This window comes from Anas platyrhynchos, chromosome 3 (assembly GCF_047663525.1).
Source record: "Anas platyrhynchos isolate ZD024472 breed Pekin duck chromosome 3, IASCAAS_PekinDuck_T2T, whole genome shotgun sequence".
NCBI classification, from domain to species: domain Eukaryota; kingdom Metazoa; phylum Chordata; class Aves; order Anseriformes; family Anatidae; genus Anas; species Anas platyrhynchos.
In genome coordinates this window covers 5,622,501-5,645,698 of record NC_092589.1, presented here as the reverse complement: position 1 = coordinate 5,645,698, position 23,198 = coordinate 5,622,501, and the positions used below count along the sequence as shown (strand labels likewise).

The following is a 23,198-nucleotide window of genomic DNA, read 5'->3' as shown; positions in this document are numbered from 1 at the left end:
TATAAAGTTCAGGATTTAGGTTTTCCAATTATTCTTTTTAATTTTTTTTTTTCCTTTTCTGTCAGCCTCTAAAACAGACCTAAACACCATGAGAACAGTAGCTTGCTACCATGTACATGACAGCACTTACACTGGGGTCTCACCAAGTGTGTTCCACATACAGCACAGCATTGAAATCACATAAACCAGAATGCAAAAGAAGAAAAAAGCATACCTTAAAAAAAAACAATAACACAGGTGCAAAAGCAAACTAACTTTTTATGATCTAATTGATAATCATAATTAAACAGGTATTAGACATGCTGGCCTAATAAATTTAGAGATGGTGTCAATCTCTGTAAAACTTAGTTTTTCCATAAGGAAGTTTTGGCTACAAATCAAATACCAGCCTCTTTAAGTGCTGAGTATAAAGCAGAAACAACATTTTACTTTGCTACCACAGCCTGCACAGGCAGCATAAATGCCAGAGCAAGAGCTACCAAAGCGGGTCTCAGCTGCAGGATGAGTGTCCAGGCTAAAGGTGCACCCCCCACCCAGCCCCGCTTTTCCAGGAGGACAGCAAGCAGTTTTGAAAGCACACAAGAAACACAAGCTTTGAAAAAATGCAGCTTTTGCAGCAACAGTGCTGTTAAAACCCTGAGCAGCACTGTGCTTTCGTAAGGAGGAGAGAAAGGTGTTGGCAAGGGGAAGTTTGGTCATGTAATTAATTCTGTAGCTAAGTTTTAATTTTACTGATAAAATGCTTGTTTAGGGGGAAAAAAACAAAAAAAAGAAAAAAGAAAGAAATCATTGCCAGCTTTCAGATGTTCACCCTATTCACCCAAAGCTTTTCTGGATACACTAAAACATCTTTCTTACCACAAGGTGGCATCTTCTTATTTTTATATAAAACATCTGAATATTTACATAATTTGAATAATTTTCTACACCTGAACGTTTCTAATTTTTTTATGACAGCCATTTAACATCTGTGCAGATACCTAGCAATGATGTTAGACTTCACCTCACAAACGCTCATGGAGGTATCTGCTGCTGCCTCGTACACCTTTTTACAGATGCCACATACATACAGCAGCCACTCACTAAACAACGTGCTGACAAGACTTACAGGAACATACAAATAATCCTTTCAAATTCCGTGGCAACCAAAATTAAGAATTTACAACACATGTTAAAAATGCTGAGCTTTCTCCCCAAACGCCTATCGGAAGAGTACATTACTGGAGAAGTCTGACCAGCTTCTCAGCATGCAGATATTTTAAAATACAACAGAGCAATCCTCTAAAGCCAATGAACTTTACACTCCATAGTCTAGATGCATAACTCAAACCAATCCTGGAAACCCAGAAAAATGCATAAAATGCATCAGCAGTTTCTTTTTGCTGTTGTTTCTGCTCAGATCAGTACTAATATAACCCATATGACAAATAAAAGGGGGAAGTTTGAAGTCTGCTGTAACTTTCATTTTGCACAGTTGTCTCCTTCCAAAGCTGAAGATATTCACCTAATCAGAAGAGCACAGCGTCTAGCAACTATGGTCAACTTAACCCAAGTGGAAATTACAACGCAAGTGAGAAACAGGAGGACTGAGTTCCCATGGCAGAACTCAAATCTGCCCCCTACATACACACAACTACATTTCTTTAAAAGCAAAAAAATAAGAGGGAGAAATACACACACATACACACATTTATTAACACTACCTCTTCACTAGATATGAGTCCAGGCCTATTGATGCCAATTGTAAGCTGTTATTGATGCCAAAAAGCCTGTGGGCTCAGCCTCCTGCCCCCATAATTGTGATTGGGGTACAGGTGCAAACCAAGGGAAATCTTATGCCAAAACTTTTTCAGGTAGAAAGTTAAATTTAATGCTTCTGAAGTGTTTCAGAAATTTTTCTCAGTTTGCCCCCAAAATTTTATGGAACATACTAAACTATCTCAAAGCCGAAGGGCTTTTCTTTACATTTTAAATAAAAGTGATTCGGTTTCTCAACTTGAAACAATTCACTTAGGAATCTACCTCAAAGAATTTTCTTCTTCACAAGCAGTGGCAGGTAGAGTAAGTGAGGACCTCAGCATCACAGAGCAGCATCAGCACATTCTAAACCCGATTCCTCCATCCTTCTCAAAACAAGATATTGGATGCCTATTTTTGATTTCCCTATGATTTCTTTTCAAGAGGCAGAATAATACCATGTTGTTTCTCATACATAATCTAAGTAGATTGTTGCAGTTTTGCAAAAACTATTTGTGCTCTCGGTTTGCTGTGTCCCAGCCAGGAGAGGCATATAGATCCTGCTCTGCTCGACTATAAGTGAAGAACCACTTCACTTGAGAGCTGAATTATCAGTTTAAAAGCAGTGAGACGAGAATGTAATCGTCTGCGAATACAAATGAAGCAATAGGTCTAGCCATTACGTTTATTCCCAATTATTTGCAGCTGCAAAAACATACAGAAAATATTTCTCCCTCGCACAATTCCATTTTTGACCCCAGACAAAAATCAGACCCTATCGCTAATCTGCTGTGCTGGTGGAGCCTTCCGAAACCCTGGGTGACAGCAGAAACCTTCGAACTGAACTGACACCCCACAGACCATCCGCAAAGAAAATCATTTAAAAAATTACCCAGTGAAGCCACATCTCTTTGAAGAGACAAGTATAATCACCACTTCTAATGTTATCTGAGAGCTGAAAATGAAGAGAGCCTGCTCACACACACAAGTACCAGGACATTTGTACCAGTACGCAATGAATGAGACAGCTCCACCACCACTGGAGAACAACGTGTGTCAAACTGGTAGAAAACTTGAGTGATATTTTTAAAGGGTATTCTTTCAGTGAGCTATCTTTTGAAAATTACTAAGCTTGATTTAATGGCAAGTAGTTTAGAATACAAACAATGGCCCCAAAGTAATCTGCTCTAGTTCATTTTTTGGTTGCTGCTTGCTTGTTTTTATTTGCCAGTTATACACATCAAAGCCTTATTCTGTCCTTCTATGTAAAATCCTGTTTTTAAGCACCAAGGCATTCCCTTAGGGCCAAGGGCAGCATTTTGTAAGATCTGGTGAGAGGTGTAAAATCGTGTCTGCCAAACCTAATAATGTTTCCAGGATGGGGCTGACATCTTCTCCTTGGGCATCTCGATGGCATTAGCGCACCAAGGGTATGGGGTCAGAGGTGGCTAGTCCAAAAGCCCAAAAACACAGGTAAGCATGGGATAGCAAGCAATGAGATTGTGCTGACCACCTCTGAAAGTTTTCAGATCCCCCACATTTGCCTGCAAAAGAAAGCAGATGTGACCAGTCTTCAAAGCATCCAGTCCAAATATGCAACAGCTCCAGTAACACCTAAATCTGTATTGCTCTATGTATCTTGGTCCTTAGCCATATCTACATGTATTAAACAGAATATTTAGTCTTAAAGTAAGTTCATAAATGTAGACTCGCACTCTATGTATTAAGAAATTCTCTGGACATTTAGAGCCCCAGATCAAGGAGATAGGGGTTGGTTAACTCTGACAGAGGGAGGCACGAACAAGCCCACCTTTGCTAGTTCCAGTGGAGATGCACTAATCTGGTAGCTGAAGCACTGACCTAGCACAAGAAACACCAGGACAAGGCCCAAGTGCACTCTGCTGAACACAGTCTAACTAGTAACTTTCTTTATAAAATGTCTTGATCTGAGGCAGCATAAATAAAACAAACACACTCAAGGCATTCAAAACATGGGACACGACATCCTTGAGGACAGTACCTAGGTCATGGTACCCCTCAGTCGCATCTGCAATAATTCAAAGTATTAAATTCCTTCTCTATATTTCGCTCTTCACACTAGATACATTAACACAGTGCTGTGAAGTCTGCATAGAAGCTGGCAAGCACCCCACAGAACAAACACAACAGAAAATACTCTTTGGTGCTCACATGCAACTTACCTCGCCTCTTCTGCATCTGGGCTTCGTCCCTAAGCAGCAAGCCACCACCACTCAGATGACACCCGGTCCAGTGACACAAGCAGCCTAGGTCTGCTGGAGCTCTTATCATCACATCTCCTCCATGCTATCTTAAGCTCGCTTGCTTTACAAATAATATTAGAATATAACCATCATCATTAAAATCCCCAATGCTATCAACAGTTACCATGGCACATACGCAAGACACCACTATTATTGCTTCAGCAGCACTGAAGATATTCAAGTTTTCTGTATGCAGAGTTAGCATACGACTTTCTTCTAGTAGCTATTTCAAGTTATCTGTCCAGGAATTGCAGGAAAAATATCAATAATTTCCAGGTAAACAGATACGTTTCTGCCTAGAAAGCAGTTTTTCCACATGTCAGTATAGAAAATGAAAAGCAGGTCTTCTATTTTGTTACCTCATGGGCTACTCTGTTATTCTAATTAACAAATGGAGCAGACAGCCTACATCTCCTCATAGTTTACTTCTCATTTCTTTTAACTTATCAATGCAAAATAATTTAGCAGAGAGTCATTAATTGAGTTTCTTCTGAGGGAGATACATTATTAGCTATGTTAAATTTCAACAATGTGGCTTCAAAACAGCTGTAGCCATGGATTTTTTTAAGCTTTAATTGAACATCTGTGCACTTTAATTGATTAATTTCAACAAAATGCAAAAGAAAAAAATAAAAGCAACAGTAGGTATCATGAATTTAACAAACCAATTTTAGTTTTCTGTACTCCCTTAAATAATGACTCCATATACGTATCAGGTTGCAAACAGCAGCATTAAGTAGCACCAAGTTCACTTGACGTTGCCAAATACTACATAATTTAATTTCGTAAAAGAGAAACAGCATAAAAAAATATATTTATACACACATTGATGCACAGCCTACATGTGATCTACAGTGCTTTGTTCCTCTCTCCCCCAGGGCCAGCTTTCCCAGCCAGATGGGAGGACAGCAGAGCCTTATTTCCTTCTTTACCTCCTCCTTAATGCAGCTCAGGAGAGGAGCTCCAGCACTGTGCCACCCCACCATGGCCACAGATGACCCCACACAGTTTTCACTTCTGTGGCTGCTGTCCAAGGCAGCTTCCTAGGAGGTAGCAGGTGCTACACCCACAGAGGCAGGCTGCGGGCTGGCCTGTGGAGAAGGGCCCATGGCACCCAGGCTGCAGGGACGGGACAGACCGCCTTCCATGGGGCTGGCTCAAGCATTGAAGGCATGGCCCCAAAAGCCCTGGACATGTTGTTTGAGCCGCTGCTACCTCGCAGAAACAAGAGAACAAGGAAGGAAGAAGGACTGTGGTGGCTTGACTGCTGAAACCAGTTTTGCGTGCAGCTACATCCTGAGTTACATTCCCAAAAATGTTGCACAGGGGCAAGCTGATGTACCGAGATACGACTTGCAACAGCCAGATAGGCTGCCTAACGTAGCTAAGAGAAGGGATGAAGAAAGGACTGGCTTTTCTCCTGTGCCCAGTGGGAGCTGAAGCACGCAGCTGCAGGCTGGAGGAAGGCCTGGGGGATGTCCTAGGACGGGGCTCCAGGCACAGGGTACCAAGCCAGCAGGTACCCACCACGTGCCCGTGAACCACCCAGCTTCACTCCATCCGTGACAGTTCCTGTTCGCCGCTTGTTGACAGCCTTTGTTCAAGCCGCACTTTCGAAGAATCAGTGATTTCACTCTGGCAGCCCTGAATCGTGGCTTTGGAAGTCCCCGCCTCCCGTATTTGTAAAGCTAGTAACTAGTTCTGCTCTCCGAACCATCGCCATGAGGAAAAAAGCTCTAATTGTTCAGAATTTCATTCGCTGACATTTCTGTGCTCAAGGTGGCTATTACCTCTGACTAAGAAACCAAAAACTTAGGAAGGAGTTCACAGGCTTTAACTTAGGCAGTGATTTCCTTTCATAGACTGTGGACTAAAATACAAAAAGTAGAATAAATAGAATAATTTAGAAAAAATAAAATCAAGACACTGAGCCCCCACAAAAAAAAAAAATCCCAAGAAATTTTTAGACGATGCAAACACAGCTTCTTGTAAATTAAGGGCACATTTTCTTAGTGGCTAAATATATTAAGCAGCTCCCTAAATTAGCGACCCAGCTTCAGAATCTTAAGTCAAGAAAAATCTATTACCTCTAGATGAATACCTACTCAGATTTACCTTTAACAGACATCCCCATTTTCTAAAAAATAGCTATGTATCTGTAGAAACTATTGTGACTTTACAAAAGCAGATATTTCTAAATACACGTATACTGTAACTTAAAATAAATAAATAAATAAAAATAAAATAAACAAGGCCAATAATAATACAAATTGCACCCTTTACAATATCCCAGAAAAAGTTCCTCAGAGAGAACACAGGACCCTAGAACTCCAAGTGCTTTCCAGTGTAAGCACGCGGAGGAGTGAGCTGCCACGGGGCAAGCTGGTACTCGAGCCAGCGATCCACCAGGGTATACCCACCTACCCCAACATGCCATAGGATCCCAAGTGAACTTGGAAGGAAGCAGTCCAAGCGCTACCACAAGCACTACAGCCACGAGCCACGCTGGATGTCACTGCCATCAGCTGGGGTCATGCCATTTAAGTCTACCCTGACCAAAAACTAAGATCATTTTCTGACTGAATGATAGAAACTGGATGAAGATGAGGCTTTAGAGCCTTTTCATAACTCCTCCAGCAGATGTTTGTCCAAGGGATGACACTCACTAAATAGCTTAAAAATGAACCTATGGGTAACCATGGTTATTGGACATATAGTACAGTTATAGGAAACATATACGAAGTAAATAACTTACACCACAGTCCCCTTATTTGCACTTTTTTCACAGAAGTGTATCACTATTCATACTTCACTAAAGCATTATTGTTTGTTTCTTCATAAAACATTCCAGATCCTACTTCAAATTAAAGAAAAAAGCTGTCAAAAAACACCTCATGAGATGGATTCAGGGATGGAATACTGTAACTCACAAGCTCTCTTGTTGAATCAGATAATCATAACTATTAGAGGTTATTTTGAAATACTTTTTCCAGTTTTAGGACTATTAATGTCACATTCAAATCACTCTGAGGCTTTTTGCTCCGTTTTTTGTTGTTGTTGTTGTTTTACTGTTCGGGGGATACGACGACTCATTGGCATATTTCCAGCGCAAGATGCATTTGAATAATACATGGCATGCCCTTTAGCTAGCATCATAATGCCAGATTTAAAACAAGGTAAGAAGTTTCTCCATATACACTCCCAGCGTTCAGCCGCTCATAATCTATAGCGTTAACAATTTATCATCGAACCCAGAGACTTGCTGCCAACTTATCAAAGTGGCCACTGGATGCATATGATCTAGTCTGAGCATCTGGCTCTTCACTGCTCCTGACATTAGCACAGACAACAGAATCAGTGGACTATTGAATGCAATTACAGTAAGCGAGACAGACAATAAAGATTGATAGCGCCTTCTCTTTTTATCACATACAAAACTAGTGGGGGTTAAAGCTTTGCCTTGAGCTGCCTTCATTTAACAATGATTGAAAATATGCAATTGTGATGGTAAAACACTGCAGCCTGTACCACTTCATTTACCGGACACATTATCAAATTAAATGAAAAGTGAACTGCCAAAAGCAACAGTTATTATATATTAATGATGAATATTTACTTAGCATTGTTCACAAATCACACAGAGAACAGAATCCTTCTTGTTATCTTCTTTGCAGGCTACAGATGAGTAGTTTAACATTTCTATGTTTACGTTAAGTCTTCTGTCTACGAATCTCTAAACACAGAGATGTGTGATCGGTTTTGTGACTATTCATGTGGTTACAAACGTGTAATTAATAAAATGCTCCAGTAGTAAATGAATCCTAATTGCTGCAGGGATTCCTTACCTCAAATCACAGTTGGTTTTCTTGAAATACTTAACTAACCAAAGAAACTCAAGAAAAGTAGTGATTTGTTTCCAGCAGGCTCTGCATCACAGGTCACGTGGCATTCAACTACTGAACAAATGGAAAATCCAGAAACTGCCAATGCAATTGATTCATCAAAAATACTTCTGCTGTACAGTATTTCAATCTCTATTCTGTTACTGTAAGCTGGGTGAGCTAGCAACATGCACTACATTAGAACTACATATATCGGAAAGAGGAGTTATGCAAATAACATTGAAAGTCACTGACTGTTTTGCTTAAAAATCCTTGTTTTACAGAAGCTACAGAATACTACCTAATAGTATTCTAATTCTCATAATTTCTCCAAATTACATCCAAACTGCCCTCCAATGTATGGTGACAGTCAGACTAGTGACCGAACGAACTAACAGCTTCTTGGTGGTTGTGGCCTATTTCCTAACAATTGTTTTAACAGACAAAACAGTTTCAGTGTCATGTAAGACTTGATATCATACAGAAATTAAGAAAGTATCTTTCCCACAAGCTCAAAATTAACTAAAACAATAAGTACACTGTCAGTGCCATTAAAAAAAAATAAATAAAAATAATTCCTGTCAATTTTAGATCAATTGCAATAAAGTACTGGTTGGATAACATGTGGTCCTGGTACTGCCTGGTTTGGGGTTACACACAACAAACGCAAACATATGGTCCTTGTCATGCAAGGATATCCATGCAGGCAGATTTTTGCCTGTGGAACGAGTTCTGCTAGCTTCAGAAAAGCTCTCAATGCAGGCATCAGTCACTGTGCAAGTGGCATGCTGAGGTATCTGAAACTAAATGACTAAAGTGAGAAGTTTAAATAAAAATACGCCTTTTTTTTCACCCCTTTCCTTCATATGGACCTGTGTAGTGAAATAAAGCCATCGACAGAGCACAAACTAATCCATACGAACTGTATTCTCCAAAGTTTGGCGGGTTTTGTTTGTTTGTTTGTTTCTTTAAAGCAAACTGATTGCATTCCAAGAATTCGATCTCCTTTCTACAAGTTGTTGATGTAAAGGCAATGCAGACTGGACAACAGAAAAACAAATTGAGGTGAAAAAATTTGTCTTTTTGTCTGTATGCTAGCATACAAACCATAAAAGCGACAAACACCCAAATACGCCACAATGGAAAACTATGTGCTGATCCCACGCAATAAACTGAACAAGCAGCATGTTGTATGGTACTGTTTAACAAGAATGCAAAAATAACTGTAGGAAACTCTGGCTAAGGATGGCCCACAAACAGCTTTGGAAGGGATGATGCATCAATAAAGAAACTACAAGTAGAACAAATAAATTATCTGAAGCCTACTGAAAACAGGAAACCAAGGACACTGCTATTTTCAAATGACATTTTATTATCATTCACCCCTTTTTAAGCAGAAAGCGTAGCTAAATTTAACAGAATATTTTTCAAGAAACATACCCATTTTATTATGTTCACGTTTACTTGCTGGAAATACCAAGAGAAACATTAAGTAGATTTTTTTTCCATCTATGCCAGTTTTTCCACTTGAGTTTCCATACAAAGTAACAATAATCTGTTCCACAAAGCAGAAGAACTATTGAAGCCTGTTTTTTTATGACCATTTTTTGTCTTCCCATGCCACCTCATTACCTTTTTCAGAGAAAGGACAGCAACAACTGCCATGGTGTGCCCCAAGCTCTGCATGTGCTGACCGGCCAGCAAGCTGCTGCCAACGGAGAGAAGAGAGCACAAATGAGTCCTGTCCTTTTTGTCACTGAGGTACTTCAGAGATACCTGTCCCATATCCAGCCACCAATAATTACACATTTCATAAAGCACAGCTACTTTGCAACCCCGATCTCCTCTTACAAATGGGTTGACAGACGCTAGTTGCTGAAGGGAGGAAATATGTAGGGCCAAAGGGGTGAAGCTCATTTCCTTCCCAAACTAGACTGGGTATGAAACGTGATCAGGAAAGGAGGTAGCTGATTGCCTCCAGAGGAGGCTAGGACATTCCCCTTGAATATTACTTCAGAAAGAAGAGAAAAAAATTACAGCGAGCTGACAGTCAGAGAAAAAGAAAAAGAAAGAAAGAAAAAGTTAAAGATCTCGTCCCTGATACGACTCAAGTCTAAGATAAATCAGCAGCTCTCCTCATCACTTAGGGAAGGGCACAGTACCAACCCCGCTCCGTGAACGTATGGCGCGCAGAATCACTTTTAGAGATAAGCAATTGCATCTCAGGTACTGGAATCAAAAGCTGTAGATATAGATAGATAAAGTGAATATAGATTCTGACTTTCACAAATTTTAGTTTGCATTTCCATACTTCTCCAGTGTATTTCACTGAAGATACTGTCCAGCTGCATCATATTTCAACAGAAGAGGGATAATCAAGTCAGACACATTATACCGGAGTGGATGGAGTGGGGAGAGATTCTGTTGTTTAAGATCCTCTCTGAAGAGCAGAGGAATCAAGCTTAGTTTTTGTCTGTCAATTTATTTTGCCATCCTTATTGCGCCAAACGAAAGCCAGCCACCAAGCCAAGAATGAAGTCTCACACATTTTCCTCAAATACTGCCAAGAAATCACCAATTCCCAAGCCACCCGTCTGCACTCAAGCATTCCCGTGACCTTAGGATCAGCTCCACTCCAGAAAAGGGAGCTCAGTTATAGCCAAGGACCCAGGAGCGTGGAATGACACCACTGCTACATGCTTCCACATCAGAGCCTTGTAACATCAGTAAGTACCTGTGAATTTTCATAGCTCTATCAATAAGCAAATTTGCTCATTAATTTTAAAATATTGCCATATGACACATACGGTGCCACACAGCTAAAACAGTATGCAAAACTCTCTAGATCTTAAACCTTCTGATCCAAGAATAAAAGTGTGAACCCAGTGCTCTTGAATCTTCGTCTGAACGCTGACACAGACCTTTTCCTGCAGCATTGGACAAGAAGCAGTACAGCTCATCTGCCTCTGCAAGCCTGCCTAAACAATGCTGCAATTTATTTGTCCTTTAAAATATACCACATGTAATAATCCTTTATCCACAAATATCTCGAGTTCAGGGAAAAGAGCTTGTTTCAGCCAGTTTGACAGAGGCATGAAATAGGCAATATCATGCAAGATGAGAAATCTGAAAATGATTTTTAATGTGGAATGGAAAAAGTGCTGTTATATAACACAAAAAGTCCGATGTAGTCATGCTTTAATATTTTCCAAAAACTAAATCATGTTATTCTAAGAATATCTTTAGCATCATGCCTTCTTGGTCAAGGAGTGATTTTGTTTCTTGCTATGTCACAAGAAGAAAAACAGCCTTGCTATGGAATATGCAAAATACAAACTTGTTAGATTCTGAAACTGATTTTTCTCACCGCCTATTTTATTTACAAAGCAGTTTCTCTGAAAACAGTTAACTAAGGCTTTTACATACATACTCTTTTATAACATAGAATCTCAAAACTTACCATCACTTTTAGTGCAATTATGTGTTATATATTCATTTATTTTTTTTTATTTCAGAAGGACAATCAGTAGAAATAAAGCTAAATGTGTCCAATCATATTGCAGGGACACGGCCAATGTTAAGAAGTTCTACAGATAAGTACACAGATAAGAGTTGGGTAGTCCTGCCAATACATCTCTGAGACCAAGAAGGACAATTGTTCATGCTGATAAGAGCTTCATGGCCATGGAGAAGGGGACTCAATATGAACAGAATACAGCAGTGGACATCTGTTCACTTAACCTCATTCCCCATCAAGGGACTTCTTTCATTTTCTTGTTTCTGCTACAACCATCAGGTACCCATTGATCTAAATTACAGTCATACATTTCACAAGCATGATGAACAATCTTCAGAAGTTAACTGAATTTGAACTGCACTTGATTCTTCATCAGAGGCACACATGTTCTGTCTCTGGGTGGTACTGAACCCCATGGTATCCTCAGTGAGGACTGAGAGCAGAGAGATGCAAGTCTCTCAACATACTTTGCTGACAGGAGCATGACTTTTGTAGACATCCTACAACACCTAATGAGAAACACTAAATGCTTAAAGATCAGAATTATCCTCTGGAAATCCCTGTCTTTCTTCACTGGCTGCAGAGGAAGTCCAGCACAAGTAATCACCTATTTTAGACACCTCAGACAAACACCTAAAGGCAAGGAACTGAGTCAAGATCCTGCAAGAGAAACCAGCAAATAGGAACAGGTCTTTGGCACCCTTCCCACAAGAACTGGAGTGAAGTACTTGGCCTACGTTTCAGTTCCCTGTGTGTGAAAGAAGGATAGCATTACTGCCCTAATTCACAAGGGCACGATAAACACATTAATGATTATTATGCCCTCTGAAAATATGGTAATGAAGGTCTTAAGTACAAGCACCATCATTAGAAACGTTCCTATGCATTTATTTTCACTTACCGGTTCTCTCTGGATCGCAGAGCTTCCTTATGCAAGTACAGATGTCACGGCAGAACTTGGAGTGACCCTCAACTCATGCCCACCACAAGCTTTAGAGCTTTCTTTTTCAGAAAGGCTCAGCTGATGCACCTTCGTAGTACATGGGTTGTGATCTTGTTTTGCAGGAGCAATCCTCGCTATGGTCAACGGCAGCAGAGGATGATGCCTCCAATTTTGTTTCTTTAATCACCTTTCATAGGCACTGCAATTTCCTAGTGACTCCTCAACTGCTAAATTCCACCACCACTTCCATTCCCAGACATTCTCTTTGGCACAACGAATGTAACTCAAAAGAGGAGATGGGGACACCAAATCCCAGGTGCAAAAGCCTTTGGCACTGACCCTGCAGAGCACCCTCCTCAGCCGCATCAGGCAAGTGCACCAAGCACCAGCCTGCCCTCTGGCCCCAGAACGCAATTCAGTAAAAGCTTTACAACTTTGCCATTTCCCACGTAACTTGTCCCACACCATATAACGTCATGGAGAATGCAGTACCACAATTAAATCACTTTCTCTCCTTAATTCCCTCCTTCTCCGATTTCTTTGTCTTAAAGCTCAAAACCACAGAATTGGACATAGGGTGTTTAAAGAGCTCCAAGTTGTGGAGCTCATTCAAGAGAAACTTAGAGCAACAAGGAAAATGGCAAATACAGGACTAGTCCTTACTCAGGGCTACAAGATCAAGCACATAAAACACTGATGAAAAATAATTGGGTTACAGCTAAAAGCATAAACAGCGGAAACTTCGTCTAGGGGCAAAACAATAATGTGAACATTACCTTAGCAATTCACAGCCTAGTCATTCATGTGAAAGATCTCTTCAAAGCAGCTGTTTCAGACTCTGGAAATTAAAATAATAAAAATATAATTAAGACAAATACATTTATTATTATAATTCTGGAACATCTCATAATAAGAGTTAACAAGAAGATAATCTTCCCCTTAATGTAGCCCCATGCCTGCTCAAGAAAGCACGACAAATCTGCAGGAAGGGCACACGGGCATTTGGAGACCCCTAACCAGCTCAGCAAACACACGAGCAGAGCGCATGGTTAGTTTACCAAGAAATGATTGCTTCTCCTCGCTACCCCTTCCCTAAATAAGGAAATTATTTAAAAATTAAAGGCATTTAGAATAATAGCCCTCTAAATGCAAAGTATTTATTTCTGCTTTCATCATCCATGGTTTATGGCATTGTTTGGGTTGTGGGGTTTTTTGTTTATTTTGTTGTTGTTTTTCCTGCAGTTTACTTAGTATTAGGCTTGCACTGAACTCATCAATAAAAAATGAATTTTGGTAACTTTCAAACCACTATATTATTTTTCCTTTTATTTGTAGTGATTTTTTTTTTTTTTTTCTCAGTGGTATTACTGCAATAAGTCAGTCATTATTTCTTTATGTTTTCCCTCCTTTCTTTAGTATTCCATTTCCCTTTACAGCACATCTTGTGATCACAAAGAAAACAGAGACACTTATTTCTTTTAACAGTTGAAATTGCTGCAAGTGATTTAACTGTCATTTAATCTGATTCCTCTCTTCTGTCTGTGGAGAAATATGTTTAATGTACTGGAAATTATGTTAATAAGAAAAAGCATTATCTCATTTAATGAAATAAATATACAAATATTTCAAAATAAAATAAAGAGGCAATCTTCACTGAGGAAAAAATGTCTCTTATGGTTTGCATAAAATAAACAAATGAGAAAAATTAATGAATACATTGAAATATACTGACAAAAATTATGCCGAAATTCAAAAGGGAAAAAAAACAAAAGGGAAGGTGACTGAATTGCATCTCACCTAATCAAACACTTTCTGAGAAAACACAGAAGCAAGCTTAAAGGATCAGGGTACAAATTATTTTAAGCATTATTTTATTACCATAGGCTAAACTTTTTTTTTCCCTTCTCCTTCTTGCTTAAAACAAAACAAAACAAAACAAACAAACAAAAAAAAAAACCCCACACTTTTCTGGAACTGTTTTTTGTGTTTTTTTTTTTTTCTGTTTTCTTCAAAAGGTGTTGAAATAATATTTTTTATTTAATGACTGCAGTTCCTTCATCCTTTAATTTCCTTCGGTCCTTTGCCAAAAAACATTTAATTTATGGCAAAGAACCCCGACCCCCCCTGATTTCATAGTCAGTAACTATTTCTAAGCTTTTACATTACGAAGTACAGAAGTAGCACGCACTAAGGTTAAACAAATATTGTTAGTGGTGAGAGAAAAACTTGTAGCAATTATGTAATAAAAGCATGACCACTGCAACAGAAACACATAATTAGCGATTTAATTACAGACATCAAAAAGATGTCAATAAAAAAATCTTCTGTGACAAACTGATTTCATTTCCCTGTTCCGCAATTCTGGATCTTAATGTACTTCTTTATGTTTTCTTGTTTTCCAGAAACAAGCAGTGAAAAACAAAAGCAGATACTCGGTGTCATCTGTTCGGGTGTGACTGTGGTGGAAATTTGATTAAATCCTGGGTTTACTTTCTCACTGGTGAGAATTAATGCCTTAAATCCAGCCAGCAGTGGCTTTTTTTAAATTCCCCTTTAAAAGGAACCAGCATGGATGAGGATGCTGCGGCGCAGACCCATGCGGGCCATTACAGCCGTGCACATCACACACCTTCTTGAGGCGTTTGCCAAGCACCCTGCTTTCCCCCTTGGATCTCCCTCTCCTTGCAAAGTGTTTTGGATCATAACAGCTCCAGCTCAGCCACTTCTGTTACCGAGAATAACAGCGAAGCACGAGACGGGAAGAGATCTCAAGTTACTTTCTTGCTTGAAACACGGAGTTTCACTTTCCTACAGTTCTCCTTTTGGTTTACAGGCTTGTGAATCTGAATTTGAGGACAGAAGCTATGCAGTGAATGCTTTTGGTTAATATCCAGCAATTCACCTCAGACCATTTTGGACCATTTTAAAGACGATCTAAAAACCCTTGCAGTGAAATGCTAAACCTACCCAAATCAGCTGAGCTCCCACTGCCTTCAATGGGGATTTCATCCTGCATTTCCAGAGGCTCTCCTCCTTTCCTAGGACACTTATTTAAGAGTTTTGGGATTCTTGTCCTCCCAAAATACAGGTGGGGGAAATCACCCCCGTAAATATGCCACTCCTTGCAGAGACTGTCCATCCTGAGGTCCTACACCTGATTCCTCTGGACTGGGTGCTTAAGCTTCATGTAATCATTACACTAGATACAAAGTGAATCACACACAAAGTGTTTGCTCTGAAGGGTTGATTGCAATTTATGTAAAACACATAAGCTATTTAAACAAATTTAGAATCAGCAATATATATAGAGAGAGAGTATATAAAAAACAGACTCTACCGATACTAGGATTTCTTTTGAATGATGTGCTTTCTTTTTCTGCTAAGTTTCAATTCTACAGAAAATACTCCCTTATAGCTTTTGTGATCAAGGTTTTCAGAGATATTCGGATGAGGATAACCCCATAAATTCACAGCTTTACTTTGAGGTTTACAGGGCATTTAAAAACAAAAACCTAAAACCCATTGTATTTCTTTTATAACTAGAGTGAAGAATGTTCGGCAGTACAAATGAATTAGGAAATTACTCTCCTGCCGTGAAAAAACATTATGCTGTTAACATGCAGATATGCACTCAAAAAAACACTAATTCAATAAGATGAGAAAGTAGGAGGTTTAGTATAAAACCCTCTCCACTTCACTAATGTGAATGTCAATAACTGACAGCAGTAACTTGCCTTACAAAGATGCAATGCACCTTGAGAACCTGCACACAAATCGCTGAGCAGGGCTTTGACTTGCAGGAGCAGTGGGGATGCATCTCGCCGGACCCTGATTTACGGCTGCTAAATCCTTACGTGTCGTGGTTACAAGGGCTGCACCTCTGGCACAGGAGCAGCTAGGAAACCCTTGAAGGAAGATCTGCTCCCCACCCTGAAACTTCCCTGTTACAGAGTTTGCCCCAAGTGGCCCCAGAATGTTGTTTTCAGAAAACAGAAAAAGCATCCATTTTTAAGCAGAGCACTTGAAACTTCTGTCAAAAAATATCTACAAGCTCTGCCCAAAACAAACCCGATTTTTTCTCACTCAAAGTTTTGAAATAAAAATACTCTTTTTTTTAAAACAACAATTTTAATGTAAAAACTGACTGGATTTCTGAAAATCAAGGAAGTCAGTTTAAAATGAACACATCTTCTCTTTTTCTTAAACTTTTATGGTTTGGGGTTTATTGCGTCTTGTTTAACACATTTGTCTCTTCTGATTGCTGCTTCTATTCTCAATAGGGAAAGAAGGGGCGGAAGGGAACAGCAAGCCTACTAAGGTGATATTCAGCAATAAATTTGACTACCAGGAATTTTTTTCCACTGAACACCCCTTACAATACTGAATTTCAGCTATCTTGCACATTAAGCTTTTCTCGCTTTCAGGCTAAATATGGATGAGAGCAAAATCAGGACTTATTTCTTACATCTGCAAGAGGAAACGTGCAAACACAGCCCTTCTCAACCTAAAACTGTCCCGTGATGGATACGGCTTCTACCATCTTTCAGGATCCAAAAACTCATAAAGGAGAAGGTTGGGCTGATATCTTAACAACAGCACCTACCTACAGCCCCACTCAGCCTGTCACACCCCGCTGCAGCCCAGGAGATGGGGGCAGCATTTGGCAGCGTGCAACCTGTATAGCAAGGTGCCCGCACACCTGAGACGCACGGGTGTTTGCTCTGACACCGGTGGCAACACAGACCACATGCACACGGGGGTAATGCTTTGGGCCTGTTGCCAGACCCCAAGATGAAACTGCGGGGGGTGTGTTGGTCCTGCAGTGTGTGCAAGCACGGCTGCTTGCTTCTGGTACTCTTGCAGACCCTTTTGCTCCTGGAGATTGAATGTGCTACTGCAAGAGAGTCCCTGACATCAGTGCAGAGACTGAAAGCTGGAAGTAGGAAGCTAACAGTAACTTACGGACTTTTGAAGTTTCTCCTGCCTCTTTTATGTAATTCCTTTAGCCATTTATCAGCCCTTTTAAACACATTGGAATTTATTTGATTTTGACATTTTCTCCCTCTTTTCCTCTAATGAGAAGAATTAATTTCTATACCTTTGAAGACAGCTCTCTTCTTTCCCACAATGCAGCAGACCATTTTTTCCTTAAAATGGAAGTAATAATTTTGAAGCCTGAACCTTAGTAACATGTGCAAATGCTGAATCTAGAAAATCAAGTAGGTGCTTGAAACCAAAATAAGGAAATGCATGTTTGAACCAAAATGTAGAATTTGAATACCATCCTTTGAAACCCTGTACCTCCTCACCCAACCTTCATTCTTTTTTTTTGTTGTTGTTATTTTAAAGTGTTCGCATTTCTTGAAGAATGCATTGTTGCGAACTACATTGTATTGCTTCTGTCTGCTCAACAGAAATAAACTGTGAGCCCAGCAATACTGATACCTCACTAGAGAAACAAGAAAACCAAGAATTTAATAACAGGAGGAAGAACAAACATACGTAGTTCCCAAGCTCTGCAGACCTATTTCAGTTATGTCATATAGACTGTAAATATTGCTTCATTTATTTACATCAAAGATAGCATTGTCATCAACTCAACAGAAATAAAGCACTAAGGTGCGCCAAAAAAAATCCATCTTCTTGTTTTTCAAAGGGACAATTGATAGCAGATGTCCCAAACCCTCCAGCATCCCAGATTCCTATTTCAAAGGGAGATCAATAGGCAAAGATCAAAATTCTGCAAGCCCCTCATTCCACAAAGCACTCTCAAGGATGCTTGAGAGTGAAGGCAAGTGCAAGACACAGCCTTCATCAAGCTGAGACCATTTAAAAGCAGAGTGTGGCCACAAATCCGAGGCCACAAATACAACATTAGAGGCCAAATAAAAATATTTCTATTTCTACTCTCTCCTGTGGAGTTCCACACTGATTTATTCAACCGTGACAAGCTTCATTCAGCTTTGGGTCAAAACGCAAGTTACCACACACCTCCATAAACATATGCGTGCATAGAGACAACCAGACATCACATTGTTTTTTCCTACAAAGTCAGGCTTTCTGCTTTCTTGTTCTTCACAGAAGGCACTTACAGTCACATTGGCCAGCCTGGGAATTAAATAGGGACTTAACGCTTCATCCTTCAAGATTTCTCCTCTTTTCTATTTCTCTTGAAGCAATTGCAAGGGTGGTCAGTATGAATGTATTATTCAGCACTGGCTATTCAAGTTGTAGACACCTCATCATCCCCCAGGAATGTGTCCCATAACTGAAACCAGAAGAAACTATCCATAGACTATTTGGCACTCAAACACAGAAGTAGAAGAGCAAGCACAAAGACAGATGCTCTCAACATGAGTAATGACAGAGTTCCTGTTCTGCCAAATGGGCTTTTGTCCTTCCTTATCATTCTAACAAGTCAACCTGGGAAACCATCTGCAAAACATGAGAACAAGCCGCAATATTTTGTAAAATATGTTAAAAATCACTTCCTCTCCACTTTGGGAGTAACTAGACATTTATCATGCTGTTTTCTAGGTAGCCCTTTTTAAGGTTTTACACTTGTTCAGAAAACTTGCAGGTTATGAAAACAGCCATAACATCTAAATCATCAGATATATGTCTGGATGCTTGTAAGTGTCCCTATTTTCAGTTTTTCATGAAACCCTAAGTGTCCCCCACTTCTCACCTACTCAGAAACTACCAGCAGATAAGTTTCTTTTAGCTATTTCTAGCATGTCTGTACGTGATCATTCCTCGCTCGAATGCAGTGAAAAGCTGCTTACAAATATAATTCAGCATTTTCAAACTTCAAAAATTGGTCGGTGCTAGTTCCAAACAAGTACTGGAGAAAGGTTAAGGAAGATTTTCCTTAGCATTATTTTTCCTTCTTCAGTTTACTTCCATATGGATAGCAACAGTCCATTGCTGGGCGATAAAATTAGAACATCAAAAGATAGCCTAACTCAAATGCAATTTATCACTGTAGTATACCAGGATATAGAATTCCTATTCGTTAAATAAACATATTTCTTTCAAGTGTCAACATAACCAAGAAATTTGATCTTCTAGACAATATTCCAGGCTTGATGCATTTTTATTGCTCTCCAGTAATGAAGTTTTAACTCTTGATATATTCCTCCTATTTAACTGCCATTTCAACAAAAATAAAATGATCAATTTCCAAAGTTGGTTCAGGCAGAACTATGACATTCTGCAGAAGAATGTGCCCAGGTGTTCTCTCTGAAAGCACCCGCGATTATGCTTCAACAGCAGTGGATGCGAGGTGGAAGAATAAAGAACATATTTAAATGCATAACAGAATTGAGGCTATAAATTCGTTTCGCACTAGTTGCACATGTAAATAAGGTGCTCCAAGTAACTTTTTTCTATATTTGCAGTTTGTGAAGTGCTAGTATATACGTAAAGCTCCCATGTGGTGTAAATGGCATTGCTCTATTAACTTCAGTGAGTCGCCTTTATATACACTGTAGATTTAATGATGATAACTTCTATTCAAAGTTATAACTAGAGAAAGAGATTTGAATGAACAACTTGAATCACATTTATACTTGTCATTTGGGATTAGCTAATCCCAGATCAACTCTGTACATAATATATAATTGCATATCAACAATATCAGCCTGAAAATGTGTCTCACTTCTTCCAGCAGTTTCCCAAGTTAAGCATTTTTGTCCTGCTAATGAACCTTTTGTTACAGCGAATATGATTCTGCAAGGAATTTAATGCATGTAAATGTAATGACATAAGAGCATTACATAACCACTCTCCAGCAGGAGTTTATACAGTACAGAATATAATGAAGCTAGACTATAAATGATGCATATACCTGCAAGGGAAAAGTAGCACTTTTTTAATTTAGTGGATTGCTATAAATAACAATGTGGTAAGAAGCGTTTTCTAATTATTCAAAACATTTGGAGAAACATCAATTGATGTTCTGATGATTCATTAGATATAAAAGAAAAAAATACACATAAGAAGGTTAGAAGGTACTTCCTACTTTCTAAGAAAATTAAAGGAAAAGTCTGTAATTAAAATCTAAAATAAATATATATAAATAAATAAAATTAAATACACCCACTTCACTCTATATTAGATAATGTTCTCACTAATAGCTTTTGCCCTAAATTTTTGAATCAGACTTGCCTGCCACAGGATTTTAAAAATTCAGCACCAGGTTCTGAAGCTGTTTCCATCAGAATGCTATTCATACAACATCAGCTAGCCCAGTGGACTTGCACCTAGCAAATATCAATTTCCACAACTAAAGAAAAAAAAACACTCTTGCAAATTTTCCAGTGACATGCTTAGCCTCTGTATCCCTGCTCACAATATCATTCTATAAAGACTGCTGAGTTTGTTATATCCGAATGACATTCTTCCATCTCTGTCTTCTTCCCTCCCTTCCTTTCAATTGCACAGGTACCTCTAAAAGAGGGAGAAAACACATGCACCTGACATTCGAGTGCAGAAATAGCTTGGGAAACACAACCATAACCCTAAACCAAATAGCTTGTTGTTTGAATACAGAGAATTGAAAAGAATGACAGTTCTTTTTGCATAATTGCAGCATTTCCCTAAGACAACACTGCAATTCAAGTACACTCCCTAGAATTTTTGTGCTATAGTTATTTATGTTATCCCGAGTAAGAACTATTCCTCTTGCTACACGTACATATAAATTAGTGTATAAGCAGACATTAAAGTGTCTCTATTTTGCATACAACCACCACCCAGTTTTTCCCCATCAACTTTGTGTTTGACAGAGAGAATTTCACCTCTACCCACTCATTCTCATCTCAGTATTGGTAAACTCAAGGCAAAGAACTCACAACTTCATACTGAAATGAAATCATACTACAGAAATTATTGCTGAATTTTGAAGACCTTAATTTGTTGCAGAAAAACATAAAATATGTTTCTGAGTACCCAAAAACCAATATTAATAATGCTTAAGCTTTTTTTTTTTTCTTAATTTAGACAAAGTTAAAGCCTATCGTTCTATCATTTAAAAGCAGTTTCTGAATATCGCAAGCCAACACTCTGGAAATAAGATCTATAGGAAATATCCAGCTGCAGCACAAATGCAAACATGCTAAAGCAAACTTCAAGGGTAATTTCAGACCCACAAAGTAAGAGAGTTCAGGGTGAAGTTGTGAAAGAAGTACTATACTACAATTGCCTTTTTTTTTTTTTTCCAAAAATTATTTAAATAAAGAATAATAATGTCATGAAAGTTGTGTTTGGAATATGGAAGTAGATAGCACAAACTAATTTGTCATATGAGCCGACAGTGTTTGCACAGCATTTAAAAAGGAAGCAAAGGATAGAAGTTGCCAACCTCTCGGGACCCGTGTATAAATTGGACTTTTTATCATGCATATTTCATTGCTATGTAACTCTTCCTTCCCGGTTCAGACATCATAATATACTGCTACGAAGTTCAGTGTAGATTTGCAGTTCTGCAATAGTACATATGTCAGTTTGTGAAGCATCTTTATGCAAGTGCCCACCTGCACATTTTAGAAGCTGATCATAGGTCCTGCATCTGACCATTTGGGGCGTTAGGACTGATCCCTGCATGTCCATTAGCACAACAGATGAACGAGTTTCTTCCAGAGCAACTTTTTTCAAATTCCGCCGAAGTGAGATAGCGTTTCGTCAGCCCTGAGGGCAGATTCGAACTCAGACTGCCGGCATTTACAGCTTTTAGAGATAATGAATACTGTATCAAAAATGGTTCATGCCAGGTTGAGAGGTTGTATACTTCTGATTCTGATAAAATATAATATCAGGTATAAATAATTTTTTGTTCATTTCATACTTTACCCCATTTTGCTCATATATACAGTGTTAAAAGCTAATATATTATTCAGCAGCTATAAAAGGCCTTTTCTGGTCTTTTCAGTGGTGTTATTGTCTTTCGCATCCTGTCAGAGCATTAAGATGTCATATAACTTTGCAACAATTTACTGCACGAACCAACGTGCACTATGCTAATACTGTATGGATGACTAAGTATGCTGGCATCGGTTTATTAAAATACATGCTTTAACAGTCTGCCCGAAGTGTGGGCTAAAACACTGGCTGCAACTACGACAGCAACAACAAAAGGGGAAGAGCATTGCCTTTGAAAAATGATTGCTTAGCACAGTCTCTTCAGTCAGAGACAAAACTCAGCCTGTCCAGCCCCAGCCTGCAGCTCAGGAGTCAGCGTGCACGTGTGCATCTCTAGCGAGCTGGCCTCCACGGCACGGTGCTGCACAGCAGCCAAAGCCACCAACTCTCCCTAAACGCATGCGCTGCAATCATTGCAAAGTACTAAGTGCAAATGCCAGCATCAGTTAACAAAAGGATGGTTCCCAGCTATTTGCTACTTGCAAGGGATCTCTCTTGCATTTACATACAGCAAACAAGGGTGCAAAATAGCTGGGCCCTGTTATTTTGCAAGTGAGAAACATGCAGTAACTGTCACAGTAAAGAGAGATCTGAAACTGAAACATCTACAGTCCAGACAAACGAACCATTTAAAAAAGAATAAAAGTCCCATTTTACAGATGTTTTGGACATCCTTCTAGGGCACACCAGCGGTGCAACAGCATGGGCAGTGAGGGAACATGATCAGCGCCCCTTGGTGCTTCTCCCACACAAGTCAGTGACACCACTACAACGACCGGCATCCCCTGCAGAAAATGACAAGAATATTTCCTGCCCTACAGAATGTTTGCATCAATCAGGTACCTGTGGCTTTCTCAGTGAGCTTGGCTATTACAAGATTGATGATGAGCTCCAACACAATACTTGCCCTAAATACA

General features: G+C 39.3%; 1 protein-coding gene across 2 annotated transcripts in view; it reads right to left on the bottom strand.

Annotated features, from left to right (window-relative positions):
• The window catches only part of LOC106016886 (uncharacterized), a 538,115-nt gene that overhangs the window by 347,823 nt on the left and 167,094 nt on the right, over positions 1-23,198 (bottom strand). For both annotated transcript variants that reach the window (XM_072035211.1, XM_072035213.1), the window contains one exon: positions 13,137-13,198. The gene's annotated coding sequence lies outside the window, so the exon portion shown is untranslated. The remainder of the gene's footprint in view (positions 1-13,136; positions 13,199-23,198) is intronic.